The following is a 13,148-nucleotide window of genomic DNA, read 5'->3' on the forward strand; positions in this document are numbered from 1 at the left end:
TCTCCCCAGCCCTGTCCCGGGAGTGCGGGGACCACTCCCTGGGGATGAGATGGCTGCCATCTGGCTTCCCATGGGTTTTGGCCCATGGGGGCACCAGCAGGAGGCCGAGGGAGGGAGGAGAATGAGGATAGGGTGCCGGCTCCCAGCTCCCTCCTTTGGGGGCCTCCAGGGACTGGCTGGTCCTGGCCCGATTCACAGCTCCTATCGGGGCCCTTTCCAACTCGCTGTCCAGTGATGCTGATAGATGCCACCTCCTCTTGCCACTCAGGCCTCAGGCCTGGAGGGAGGGAGGGAGGGACGAGTGGGTCGTCTGCCGAGACCTCTGCTGCTCTAGCTCTGAGGCCCTGGCAGTGTCCCCACGCGCTGTCTACAGGCAGAAAATAGACCCTCTGTTAAAATTCTCTTCCGCTAACCAGTATTAGCTGGTTTGAATGTGCCCTCTCTTTCCTACTGGACGCTGACTAATATATCTTGGGATTATAAACTCAGATGTCAGAGAACTGTTTAAGGGACTGTTGGGGGGAGGGCGCGGGCGTGGTGTGGCGGGCACATCGGCGCTGAGGGTGGTGGCGATCAGGTGTGCAGTTCTGGGTGTTATTTGAGGGAGTCCCTTTAGCTCCCTGCGCCTCGGAGTCCTCATCGACACAGCTGGAGGTGGGAGCGGGGGTGGGGCGGGGAGGATGGACCCACGCAGCCTCCCGCCTCTACTCTGATCCTCGTGTCTGGGTCCGGGCGCTGGGCCGATGACTCCGCAGCTGGGCTTTCCCCTTGTTTTGCAAACTGCTGCTTTAGAAGAAACATCTAACATTCTCCCTTAAAATTGGTCCAAGAAGACTTACTTTAAAAGTATTTCCTTTGATTGAATCACATAAACACTGGCTCTTGGCGCTGCAGAGAGCATTTCCATTTTAGTCTCAGAGGGAGTCTGTTTTGGTTCCCCAAGAATCCATGTCTGAGGGCTCTGCGGCTGTGGCCACCCCAGGACACACAGTGTCACTTTCCCAGGGACCAGGATTTGCCTTGCACGGAGCCCCTGGTCCTGTAGCCAACTCGTGCTCCGTGTTTTGTGGCGGTGTGCTGGAGATAGGAGGTATTTCCCAAAGCGAGGGGTGTGGACTGGATGGTAAATAACCTCGAATCGTTGAGCCACTCCTCTGGGTTAGCCCTGGAGAAAGTGTCTTCAGCACCTCTCTGGTGTTTATAACCCACCTTTCAACAAAGACAGCAGGCCCAGCCCCTGGGCTGGCCCCCAAATCTAACCAGACTTTAGCCGGAGTGTTTATGGCCCACTGTATTTATTTTTACAGGCTTTTTTTGGGTGACAAATGATACTCATTTTCCATTTAAGTTGGTGATATGGAGTTACCAGTTCAGAAGTGGTTGCTATTAAAGAAGTAGCTGTACAGGTGACATAGACGTCAGAGCCTGTGCGTGGAATGACCGAACGAGGGAAACACAGCCCGAGGAGTCTAGCTGGAGACTCACGTCATAAATGGGAAACCCAACCCCGCGGTCAGGCTTACCGGCTCTGGAGCCAGACCTGGAATTGGGTCCCCCTCTACCGGGTCATTATGTAACCTCGTGGTGCCTCTTTTTTCTCAACTGTAAAATGGGGGTTAGTATAAAAAGAGCGGCTGTGAGGAATAGATGAGTGAATCCATGTCCAATGCACGAAGCATGCGGTGAACGTGTCCAGGATGGGTGTTGCTTCACCCCCGCTCCCCAGGGGGGCCCGTCTGCTGCAGGAGCCCCCCACGTTGCCTACTCTCCCACCCACAGCCCAGCTGAGGTTTGCAGACACAGTTCCGCAGCTGGATGGAGAGATGAATGTGTCGCTGGGACATCACCAGCCTGCTGCTCCAGAGGAACCCTTGAGACCGCACAGTTCTATCCTGTCGGGAGGGCGGTCCCCTGCCGCCTTTTGCATCCCCTCTCACAGCGATAGCCTTGTGTGTGTCTGTGTGTGGATGCACGCATGCTCCTGTCCCGTTATGTTAAATACACCTGCCTTGCTCGTCGTTCCGCCCTCCGCCATGCCTGCTGCTATGTTTTGCACATCCCAGTCTCTTGGAAAACATTTACTCCATAAATAAGCAAAATCTCTCAGACCACCCAGCAAATTGGAGTCAAGGCCAGAGCTACAAAGAACCAAGGTCTCCCGAATCTCAGCTCAGAGCCCTTCCCTGGACTTCTCCCCGGAATAAATGTTTTCCTCTAAAATCTGCCTTTATGTGATCACTGAGTACGGATGCTGTCTGTAGGGAGAAGTGTGGCCCGAGTACAGTTTCCAAGGGACTTTTTCTCCTTTTCCCTGAGAAAAGGTCCAAGCTGTCTGTTGGGGAAGGATGGGGTTCTGGGAATTCAACCTAGGTTCCAGGAACACCTAAAGAGCTGAATCAGAAGATCCATTCAACCTTAGACATCCACGTGGGCCCTTCTTGCGTTTGGACACTTTGTGGGCCTGGAATGTTTTGGAAACACTTACGGGGGCGGAGGTGGGGTGGCGGGAAGCGGGAGGGAGGCTTGAGAAGCGGAGCCCCTCTCCCCACCTGCTTTCTGCAGCCGAGGACGGGGTGTGCCTCCCTGACTGTTCCCCCTCACACACCCCGGGCTCCTGCTGGGCTTCATCTGTTTCTTGTTTCTTACTGTTCGCTTATTCTGTTCAGCACATCCTGTTTCCCTCACCTTGGATTCTGTAGTTTTAACGAATGAGCAACTTTATCTGATATCCTAATACCAATCCTTCCCCTTAAAAAAAAATAACATCTCCCTTTTTGTCTTAAAAGATAATATGACCACAGTAAAGAGCATTTAAAAATACTAGCATCTTGGGACTTCCCTGGTGGCACAGTGGATAAGACTCCACGCTCCCAACGCAGGGGTCCTGGGTTCGATCCCTGGTCAGGGAACTAGGTCCCATATGCTGCAACTAAGAGTTTGCATACCACCACGAAGGAGCCTGCCTGCTGCAACTAGGACCCCATGCAGCTAAATAAATAAATAAATATTTTTTAAAAATGCTAGAATCTCTCAGAGTTCTATCCCCAAACAGCTCTTTTTATATCCACACTCAACCGGCTTTTCATCTCCTGTGGTTTTGCGTAGAATATCGCATCAAGGGGATTTTTCCATGTTGTCCCATTGTTGTCATAAGGATGCCTTTAAAAGAACGCATCGTATTGGTACATTGTGGTTTATGAACCCGTTCCTCGATTCCGATCCCTTCGTACGTAAGGTATTTCCATGGGGCTCCATCAGGATCATCCCAAGGATATTTCCTAGGTTCCCACCCCCCTGCCTCTGCTGGGGCTGCCCCTCCTGCCTGAGTGCCTTTCTCGGCCCTCTGCCTGAAGGTGACACCAGCTGAGTCCCCAACCCTTCCACGGAACCTCCTCCTTAAGTGCCCTACGATGGCCGGTTTTATGTGTCAACGTGTCTAGGCTACAGCCCCCAGTTATTCAATCTAATACTGGTCTAGGTGTCGCTGTAAAGGCTTTGTGGATGTTATTGAAGTCCCTCATCAGACTTTAATTAAGGGAGATTATCCTCCAGTATCTGGGTGGGCCTGGCTTAATCAGTTGAAAGGCCTTAAGAGCGGAACTGAGGTTTCCCAGAAGAAGAAATTCCACTTGGGGACAGCAGTTTTAGTGCATATCCAAGAGTACTGGCCTGCCTCTCCTGACCACCTACCTATGGATTCTGGACCTGCCTAGCCAGCCCTGTAATTAAGTAATCCAGCTCCTTGCAATAAAGCTGTTAATACATATCTCCCACTGGCTCTTCTTCTCTGCTGAACGCCCTTGAGCAGTAGAGTTCTCTTCCTTCTCTTCCCCCCTCCTTCTCCGTGACATTCATTTAGGGCAGGTCTGTCAGAGATGCTTATGTTGCTCCTTCTTTTCTCTGTTCCGTGCCCGATGCCTATTAGGTGCTCAATAAATGATCATTGACTGACTTGATAGAGGGCAGGGCAATGCCTACTTTTCTTTTTCTCCCCAGCAGACACGTCTGCAGGGTAGAGGCGAAGGGAAATGGAAGAACGTACTGTGTGCCCTTCCTGCTACATCCTCAAGACTGTACTGTGTGGTTGATACATCATCATTCCCATATACCAGACACGAAGGCAGAGGTTTAGCTAGGTAACCTGAGATAGTTCAAGTTCACAAAGCTAGCCAGAGGCAGGGCCAGGATTCAAACCCAGGTCTGCCTGACTCCAAACCCCGAGACCTCAGAAAGCCCCTCCCCGTCGTCGAAGTTCCAGGTGCGAGGCCCCCCACCCTCGGAATAGTTGAGGGATTAAGTGGGCATGCAGGCTTGGCTGTCCCTGGCCTGGAGGGGGCACTGTGACTTCATTCCTCAAGGGAAGAAGTGTTGTGCAGGCAGCTGCAGGAGGGCAGCTCAGAGGAGGGCTCAGCTGGCCATGTGGAGGTGGCAGGGGGATTCGCACAGGGCTAGAAATGGGCAGTTCGTGGGACTCGGTCCCTGGGACCTTTTGGTAATGCGGGTTTTGGAGGCAGGAAACCTCAGTGTCTCAACCTCGCCAGTCACTTGTGGTTTGGACCTTGATTGGAACTGCAGAGGGCAAGACACAGTGTGTATGTGTGTGTGTGTGTGTGTGTGTAAGAGCATGGGTTGGGTGCCCCGAGATGTCCCTAAGGGGTTGGAAAGACAAGGGACCTGGGGTTTCATGACTGAGATACAACCAGCTCAGAATCCCAATCCCAACACTTACTAGCTGTGTATAACCTTGGACGAGCAGCCCAACCCCTCAGGGTCTCAGCTTCTTCATCTGTCAAATGGGAAGCTAAGAGCACCCACTTTGTGGGGTTGCTGTGAGGATAGGAAGGTTAATGAATATTAAGTGCTTAGAACAATGCCTGACACACTTTAAATGCTCTATACATGTCAGGGTTTCCTTCCTCTCTGCTCTGTATTAGGTTTATGCAAACAATTTTATTGGGAAAAAAGTTCTACTTAAAAAGAAAATGTTCAGTCTACCTCCAACCCCTCATGACAAAGGGGGAAACTGAGGCTCAGAGAGGTGAGGAGACGCCTAAAGCCACACAGCGAGTAAATGCCAGCCTGCAGAAAGAGCCACGGCCTGGCCTGTCTCCTCCTGGAGTGGCCTTTTAGGGGTCTCTTCCAGGCCAGAGGTGACCAGGGGTTGGGACACACTCACAGGTCTGGGGCCACTGGGGACAGAGCCCAAGTGGCCGTCTTAATGGAAGCATAGGTTCCTATACCCAGCATATTCCTCCTTCCTTCTCCTGCTCCGGAAACCCCTCCTGGGTTAACATGACAGGATCCTGGAATATTAGGGTGGGAAGGGCTCTTGGACACTGCTTCATCTGGCCCCTGTTATATAAGTGGGCACGGAGGCCCAGAGATGGTGGACATTATCCCAGGACACACAGCCAGTTAGTGGCAGAGCTCGACCTTGAACCCAGGTCCTGGAATTACGGTATCTAAGCCCCCTGTGTTTTTTTTGTTTGTTTGTTTTGTGTTTTTTTTTGTTTTTGTTTTTGTTTTTGTTTTTATCATCCTACAGCTGCTCCCATCCCATGTAGAGACAGGGCTGTGTGTTAATGTCTGATTGTGAACATGTTCAAAACCCCAAACTCATACCCACAGCCCATGCAAAGGAATGGTGAGGGCACACACCAAAACGTTACGAGCTGCTGCCTTTATGTGATTAGAAAGATGTCCTTCTGGGAGAAAATATGTGCAAAACGATGTGACCGACAGGGCTTAATCTCCAAAATGTACAAAGAGCTCATACAACTCAACAACAAAAAATAAACAACTCAATCCAAAAATGGGCAGAAGACCTAAACAGACATTTCTCTAAAGAAGACCTACAGATGGCCAATAGGCACGTGAAGAGATGCTCAACATCACTAATCATTAGAGAAATGCAAATCAAAACTACAATGAGGTATCACCTCACACAGTCGGAATGACCGTCATCAAAAAGACTACACATAATACACGCTGGAGAAGATGTGGAGAAAAGGGAACCCTCCTACACCATTGGTGGGAAGGTAAGTTGGTGCAGCCACTATGGACGACGGTGTGGAGGTTCCTTAAAAAACTAAAAATAGAGTTACCATATGAACCAGCAATCCCACTTCTGGGCATATATCTGGAGAAAATTCTAATCCAAAAAGATACGTGCGCCCCAATGATCATAGCAGCACTATTTACAATAGCCAAGACATGGAAGCAGCCTAAATGTTCATTGACAGATGAATGGATAAAGATGTGGTGTATATATACAATGGAATATTAGCCATCAAAAAGAATGAACTAATGCCATTTGCAGCAAAATGGACGGACCTAGAGATTATCATATTAAGTCAGAGAAAGACAAATATCATATGATATCACCTTTATGTGGAATCTAAAAAATTATACAAATGAACTTATTTACAAAACAGAAACAGATTCACAGACATAGAAAACAAACTCATAGTTACCAAAGAGGAAGTGGGAGAGGGATAAATTAGGAGTTGGGGATTAACAGATGCACACTACCATATATAAAATAGATAAACAAGGTCTTGTTGTATAGCACAGATATTCAATATCTTATAATAAACTATAACAGAAAATAATCTGGAAAAGGAAATACGTATGTGTATATATATATATATATATATATATATATATATATATATATATATATATAACTGAATCACTTTGTGGTACACCAGAAACTAGCACAATATTGTAAATCAGCTATACTCCAATTAAAAATGTTTTGAAAGAATGATGTTCTCTTCCCACTTTCCTGTATGTTTTGGGGTTTCTGTTACAAGCATGTAAATAATTTATAATGGGAAGAAATAGAAATCTTTGCAAAAGGGTAAAGCAGAAACCATTCAGGGTCCAGCGGGAGTGTGTTTTCCAGAAAAGTCTTTGCTCAGGAACGGCTCGGACTTGGTGAGCTGAAGATGCTCATTTCCCCGTAGACATTCCAGCTCCTTGAATGGTGGCCCCGGGGGTGGCCCTGGCCCTGCTGGGGCGGGAGGAGAGGGTGGCTGACCTGGGGCTTTGGCCACATGCAAGTGTGTGCCATGACCTGTCTTCCCATCCAGCCCAGTTTATAAAACATGGGGGAGGAAAACACCATGGAACCTCTGAGCCAACCACAGAGAAAAGACTCCTTCGCGGCATGAAGGGATTTGGGTCCTGCCTAAGATGCGTGCAAAAGGAGTGGTGAACACCATATTTGCGGCAGGTGGAGTTTTATCCCTTCCTGCACAGGGTCCCCACAAGATGCCCTTGGCTCCTAAGGGACTGGTACCTGTTCAATTCCCGGGAGTGGCCTTCCTGCCCATTCATTCATTCATTCATTCAGTCAACAAACTTCTATTCCCCATGTGTTTGCCATGCTCAGTGTAAGATATCATGGGAAGGGTGCAGGCATGGTGGGCAGGACAAAAAGAATTTGGACATCAAGACACAACCTAGTGCCATCCTTCAAGGACCATCTCAAATGTCACCTCCTTTGAGAAGCCTTCCTTGACCTCTCAGCCAGCAGAGATCTCTCCCTTGTCTGAGACTCTATAGCAAAGAAATGGAAGGGTGCAAGCCTCTGGGCATCAGAGCCCTGGGTTCTAGTCATGCCTCCATTGCTGAGTGCCACATGTGACCTTGGATAAATGCTTTGACAACGCTGGGACTTCATTTCCTCATTGAGAGAATGAGAGATTGTACTAGGTGGTTCTGGAGACCTTTGTAGAACCATGTCCCTAGAGGGGAAATGAGCTGCTGTGGGGAAGCAGTGAGCTCCCCATTCTAAGAAGCATGCAAGCAGAGGCAATGTTGCCATTTGCAGCAACGTGGATGGACCTAGAGATTATCACAGTAAGTTAAGTATGTCAGAAAAAGAAAAACAAATACCATATGATATTGCTTATATATGGAATCTAAAATATGATACAAATGAACTTATCTGTGAAACAGAAACAGACTCACAGACATAGAGAACAGACTTATGGTTGCCAAGGGGGAGTGGGGTGGGAGATGGAGTGGAAGTTTGGGATTAGCCGATGCAAGCTAGTATATATAGAATGGATAAACAACAAGGTCTTACTGAATAGTCAGGGAAATATATTCCATATCCTGTGATAAATAGAAAAGAATGTGAAAAAGAATGGATATATATGTATAACTGCATCACTTTGCTGTACAGCAGAAATTAACACAGCATTGTAAATCAACTATACTTCAAAAAAAAACCCAGCCTTGCCCTAGCCACATGACTGCTACCCTCTGCCCAATTCCACCGAGGGAGGCTGATCTCCTTGGAATCCAGGGAGTCAACCTTCAGAATTCCAGAGCTCTGGGCTCTGTCAGTGGGAGAGGTACATATTTCCTAGAGTTGATCTGCAGAGCTTGGAATTCCCCAAGAACAGAGAAGTAGAGAGGAAGGGAAACGTTGGGCCCATGTCCCCAGCTCCGGCACTCACATCCTGCCTGGACGCAAGAGCCAGACAAGCCTGGGATGTGTCTTGGTTTTTGTCTGGCTGGACGACCTGGGGCAGCCGACGTAGCCTCTTGGTAAAATGGGCATAGCTTCCCCTGAAAAGGGTGTTGTGAAGACTGGCAGCAATGTGTAAAGTGCCTGCCACTTTGTTTGCATGTTTCTAAGTACATTATAGAGTGACCTCTGCATGTAGGAACTATTATTATTATCATCCCTATTTTACAGATGGGCAAACCGAGGCACAGCCTGCATGGTGGAGCTGGGATTTTAAGCCCAGGTGGTCTAGGCCAGACCCCCAGATTTGATTTTTGATTTTGTTTTTTAGCTTAGTATTATGGAAGTTTTGAATATGCACACAAGTAGATAGACTGGCATCATGAAACTCCACGTACCTACCACCCAGCTTCAATAATTGTCAAGTCACGGTCAATCTTGTTTCTTCCATACCAAACCCCACCCCAGCTCTTCTGTATGATTTGAAGCAAATCTCACATGCCTGTCATTAACCTGTACATCTTTCAGGGTGCATCTCTAAAAGATAAGGACTCTTTTTTTCAAAAAGCATAATCGCATACCCCTTATTCCATCTAAAAGAAATCAACAGTAAATCCTTAGCAGCATCAACTATCCAGGCAACTATTCCAGTTTCCAGTTGTCTCACTCTGATTGCCAAGCAGTAGTCTAAGTGCTTCCCGTGAATTAATTTAGGTGACCCACACCTATCTTAAATGGAGGTACTATCATTATCCCCATTTTACAGATGAGAAAACAGAGGCATAGACAGGTGAAGTGACTGGTCTAGAGTCACACAGCTGGTAACTGGTGGAGCTGGGATTTGACACTGGAACCTCACAACACTGTCTCTGTGGTGTGAGGACAGTGGTAAACGAGAGTTGGCACCTGCCCTCAGGTGTCTCCCAGGTGACCGGGAGTATGCCCAAGGGTGGGAGCACGGGAGGATTCCTGGGGAAGATTTGGACCCTGCCCAAGAGCACCAGGCGATCTCAACTGTGCAGCGCTCATGTACAGCTCTGTTTCCTTGGCTTCTCTGCTAGGACGCCTGACACAGCAAAGCATGACGTTGTTGATGGGTGACTGGCACCATCGCTCTGGCTGCGATGAGGGGTCCGGCTAAATCTGGAGGCAGGGATTCAGAGGCTGTGGCAGCCAGGTGGGAGAGGAGACGGTTCCTGAGATGGAGGGGGGATGGAGGGAGGGGGAGATGCAGGTAGGAGGAGATGGAGGGAGGGAGGATGGAGGGAGTGGGGGATGGAGGGAGTGTGAGAGAGAGGGAGGGGGAGAGGGAGGGAAGGGGAGATCCAGGGAGAGGGGATGTGGGAGGGGGGATGGAGGGAGGGGGAGATACAGGTAGGAGGAGAGGGAGGGAGGAAGGATGGGGGGAGGGTGAGACAGAGGGAGGGGGAGGTATAGTAGGAGGAAATAGAAGGGGGATGGATTCCAGAGAAGGTGAAGCATCAGTAGCCTTGAAAAGGGTGGAGAGAGGGAGGGCAGAAGAGTGGAGGGAAGCCCTCTGGGTCTGGGGTTGGTACCTCCAACTGCAGGGTCTCAGGTGATCCCCAACTCCTCAGAAGGCAGACAGAAAGACCTTAACGGTTTCTCTCATCCCCAAGCCTCTGCTTCTCTTGAGAAGCAAAGGTCTGTCAGCTTCCTTTTTCCTTCGTTTCTGCCTTTTGTAGTTGATGTACAGCACCCTGGGACTATCTGTCCTGGCGTGGAAAGCTCGTCCCCGAGAGCCGCATTCATGACTCCTTCACCACCGTTGAGCCCCTGGCACGGGTGGACTCCTGGTAAACGTTTTTTCCATAAACACTCTGGTGTTCCCTCGGACTAGCCCAGGACCAGCGCCCACAGGAAGGAGCTCCTGCTGCCCTGCGTGCGCCCTTGGGGGCCTCTGGGCAAGGGTGGCTTCTTCAGGCCGACCGAGTGGAGGAAGAGGCAGTGGTGTGTCGGCACATGTTACCAACTGGACCTCGTTGTGGGGAAAAGCACTAACCGGTAGCATCTGCAAATTTCCGTGTTGTAAATATTCCCACCGTGGCTGATTTCAAGCCCAGCTGAGCTCATGAAATTCCTGACAATGTGACGGTTGATTCCCGCCTTGCCCTGCCCAGAGCCCCAGCAACCGTGTCTCAGGGCCTTGCCTCCCTGCCCACCCACCCCCGCTGCACAGGGCAGGAGCCCGTCCAACTCCTGGTCATCCTTCGGATCTAGCTTAACATCGCCTCCTCCGGGAGGCCTTCCTGGACTCTCAGTGTCTCTGCACAGAGGCCCTTAGCTTCTGTGCTCTCATGGCTCTCAGTACATTTATGTAAATAGCTTGTTTAATTGGTTCTCTCCCCACCAGGCTGCGAGTGCTCTGACGGCAATAAATGTCTCAGTCTTTCCTCCACTGTATCCCCATCTCCTAGCGCTGGGCCTGGCCAAGGGCAGGTGCCTCAGGAAGTATTCTGGAAAGGATGAATAATGATGATGATGATGTTGACAGCAACGCATATAGCATCTTCCACATGCCAGTTCTGTTCAGAGCACGTAACAAACGTCAACTCACTCAATCCTTACAACAACTCTAGACAGGCATTGCTAGCCCCATTTTACAGATGCGGAAACAGAAGCGCCTCCCTCAGTCCTGTAAGAAAGGCGGGGCTCGCAGCCTTGCCCTCATCTAAATAAACAACAAAACAGGCTCTGACTCCAGCAAGGGGCTTGTCCAAGTTTAGGGAAAGGGCCTTGGCCAAGGTCATTGGCTATTAAGTGGGTGGGGATGGGGTAGGATTCGAACTCAGGGGTTGCAGATACAAAAGTGCTTTGTAAACTGCCAAGTACCCCAGGTGTGTTCGGGCCGTGGAATTTTCGAGCTGGAAGAATCTCGCCATTTAGAGATTCTTTTTAGTCCAACCCTATATTAACCGTGAGGAAACTAAAGCTCTAAGAGGCAGGTGGCCTCTCCCTAGTCGTGCATGAGTGTCCCGACCCTACCCCTCTGCACACAACCCCACGATGCCGGTTACTCAGTGGCAGTGTGCACTGCACTTTACAGTTTATGACGGAGGTTTGCACCCTGATCAGCGGTTCTTTCCCTGATCCTCACATAATCGTCCCACCAGGGGATGTGACGCCTATTTTATAGGCAAGGCAACAGAGGCTCAGCAAAGCGATGTATCCAAGGTCACAGACTCCTAGGTGGGGATGCAGGTGACAACTCCCAGAGCCACCAGAGAGACGACAAGGACCAAAGAATAGCCATGTTGATTGTGGTCGAGTGCATCAGGCAGACCGCGCTCATGAGCCCCTCCTGACCCCCGTCCCCCAACTATGGGGCTGTCTCCTCAGGGCTCCCAAATGTCGGCCTGGGGCCAGGCAGTGGGAAGGCTGGGCGCTGACAGTTAGAGCTGGCTTGACCCCCAGCTCCCCACTTCCCTCTGCACCTTGGTGTCCTCGTCTACTAGGCGGGGATGGTAGTAGCGTGTCCCCCTCCGTGTTGTCTGGGGCTGAGCCCCGGGGCTGGCACGGAGCTGGGGTTCCCCCACGGGAGCTGCCATCAGAGTTGCTCTTGCTATCGTTAGTATTACTATTATTAGACCTACCCTGGACCGCTGACTCAGCATGTGCCTTTGAGCAGGTGGCTTTCCCTCTCTGGGCCTCAGTTTCCTCATCTGTAGGGCAAGCAGGGGGGTGATTACACAGATTATTTTGTAAGGTCTTTCCCCCTGTGACAGTCTGTGACTAACAGCTTTCTAAATCTGTTCATTCTGCTGCTGGGGTGGGTCTCCCCACTGTAGCCTGGAAGATGACGTCCCCGGCCTACGGGGAGACTGTGCCAGGCGGAGGCCACACCCAAGCAGCTCACCTTCCCACACACCCAGCTGGAAGCCTGCCCGGGGGACACAGGGGCAACAGGTCTGTGCCTCTACTCACTGCCAAGTCCCTGAACCTCTCGGGGCCTCAGTTTCCTTATCGGTGGAATGGGACTGGTCACTCGTAGGCACTCAGTGAGGCATCACTCTTGGTAGGAGTTTGCATCTGGTGAGATGCCAAGTCCACTGCCTCCAGCCCCTGGCTGCCTGGACCTGCTTCCTCAGGAACGCTTGGAGCCCAGACCACATTAAAACAATCTGGTTTGCCAATGTTTAATGGGCCAGTCACACACTGAGGGGCAAGGCAGGCAGACGACAGCCTCGATGTTCTTCTCCGAATAGGGTCAGGCACAGAAGGTTGACTGGCTCTCAAACCTGTCTCCAGAACATTCGATTTTGGAATAATTCAATGAAGCAAATCAAGAACCTAAAAAAATACCCTTTACTTTTTGCTTGGTATTTCTGAAAACAATCAAAAGGACAGGGAAAGCCTCCTGTCCGCCGATTAGGGAAATAAGAAACAACCAAAACTTTGCGGACCAGGGGACTGATTAAATATTATACGTGAAAAATGCGCTCCAGAGAGTTCACCAAAAGAGAGAGAACACTTCTGATATCAGGCCAGGTGGGAAAAAAAGCTGGGCACTAAATCATATGTATAACACAGCGGAAAAAATCTGGAAGGCAAAATACCAAATGATTACTAGTGGTGGTTGCCTTTGACCAGTGGGATCCTGTGCTGCTTTTGTGTTTTCTTTATTCTTTGTAGTAGCCTTCACATTTTC

General features: G+C 50.0%; 2 protein-coding genes across 4 annotated transcripts in view; both read right to left on the reverse strand.

The window, feature by feature from the left end:
* The window catches only part of BDKRB1 (bradykinin receptor B1), a 55,048-nt gene that overhangs the window by 31,342 nt on the left and 10,558 nt on the right, over nt 1–13,148 (reverse strand). The window lies entirely within an intron of this gene.
* BDKRB2 (bradykinin receptor B2) overlaps nt 1–13,148 on the reverse strand; it is a 31,079-nt gene that overhangs the window by 7,284 nt on the left and 10,647 nt on the right. The window contains exon 2 of one of the 3 annotated variants that reach the window (XM_060164421.1): nt 12,094–12,162. The exons of the other annotated variants lie outside the window; for them this stretch is intronic. The gene's annotated coding sequence lies outside the window, so the exon portion shown is untranslated. The remainder of the gene's footprint in view (nt 1–12,093; nt 12,163–13,148) is intronic. 3 annotated transcript variants of the gene reach the window in all.

This window comes from Lagenorhynchus albirostris, chromosome 1, assembly GCF_949774975.1.
Source record: "Lagenorhynchus albirostris chromosome 1, mLagAlb1.1, whole genome shotgun sequence".
In the NCBI taxonomy this organism is placed as follows: domain Eukaryota; kingdom Metazoa; phylum Chordata; class Mammalia; order Artiodactyla; family Delphinidae; genus Lagenorhynchus; species Lagenorhynchus albirostris.